Below are 1,660 nucleotides of genomic sequence, written 5' to 3' on the forward strand. Positions count from 1 at the left end.
TGTAGTAAAAGTTTTTCTGTAGTCTGCTTCCGATACCGTTTTTTTTCAACACTCTTCTATTTTTAACATTCTTGAAAAATTTTCGACATTGATGCATCTGGGAGCAAAAATGTTACAGACCATTGCGTTAAGGGTACAATTTGCTACAACTTTTGTAGTAAAAGTTTTTCTGTACTCTGCTTCCGATACCGTTTTTTTTCAACACTCTTCTATTTTCCACATTTTTGAAAAATTCTCGATATTGATGCATCTGGGAGCAAAAATGTTACAGACCATTGCGTTAAGGGCACAATTTGCTACAACTTTTGTAGTAAAAGTTTTTCTGTACTCTGCTTCCGATACCGTTTTTTTTCAACACTCTTCTATTTTCCACATTTTTGAAAAATTCTCGATATTGATGCATCTGGGAGCAAAAATGTTACAGACTATTGCGTTAAGGGTACAATTTGCTACAACTTTTGTAGTAAAAGTTTTTCTGTACTCTGCTTCCGATACCGTTTTTTTTCAACACTCTTCTATTTTCCACATTTTTGAAAAATTCTCGATATTGATGCATCTGGGAGCAAAAATGTTACAGACCATTGCGTTAAGGGTACAATTTGCTGCAACTTTTGTAGTAAAAGTTTTTCTGTAGTCTGCTTCCGATACCGTTTTTTTTCAACACTCTTCTATTTTTAACATTCTTGAAAAATTTTCGACATTGATGCATCTGGGAGCAAAAATGTTACAGACCATTGCGTTAAGGGTACAATTTGCTACAACTTTTGTAGTAAAAGTTTTTCTGTACTCTGCTTCCGATACCGTTTTTTTTCAACACTCTTCTATTTTCCACATTTTTGAAAAATTCTCGATATTGATGCATCTGGGAGCAAAAATGTTACAGACCATTGCGTTAAGGGCACAATTTGCTACAACTTTTGTAGTAAAAGTTTTTCTGTACTCTGCTTCCGATACCGTTTTTTTTCAACACTCTTCTATTTTTAACATTCTTGAAAAATTTTCGACATTGATGCATCTGGGAGCAAAAATGTTACAGACCATTGCGTTAAGGGTACAATTTGCTACAACTTTTGTAGTAAAAATTTTTCTGTACTCTGCTTCCGCTACCGTTTTTTTTCAACACTCTTCTATTTTCCACATTTTTGAAAAATTCTCGATATTGATGCATCTGGGAGCAAAAATGTTACAGACTATTGCGTTAAGGGTACAATTTGCTACAACTTTTGTAGTAAAAGTTTTTCTGTACTCTGCTTCCGATACCGTTTTTTTTCAACACTCTTCTATTTTCCACATTTTTGAAAAATTCTCGATATTGATGCATCTGGGAGCAAAAATGTTACAGACCATTGCGTTAAGGGCACAATTTGCTACAACTTTTGTAGTAAAAGTTTTTCTGTACTCTGCTTCCGATACCGTTTTTTTTCAACACTCTTCTATTTTCCACATTCTTGAAAAATTTTCGACATTGATGCATCTGGGAGCAAAAATGTTACAGACCATTGCGTTAAGGGCACAATTTGCTACAACTTTTGTAGTAAAAGTTTTTCTGTACTCTGCTTCCGATACCGTTTTTTTTCAACACTCTTCTATTTTCCACATTTTTGAAAAATTCTCGATATTGATGCATCTGGGAGCAAAAATGTTACAGACCATTGCGTTA

This window comes from Onthophagus taurus, unplaced genomic scaffold (genome assembly GCF_036711975.1).
Source record: "Onthophagus taurus isolate NC unplaced genomic scaffold, IU_Otau_3.0 ScKx7SY_12, whole genome shotgun sequence".
Taxonomy (NCBI): Eukaryota; Metazoa; Arthropoda; class Insecta; order Coleoptera; family Scarabaeidae; genus Onthophagus; species Onthophagus taurus.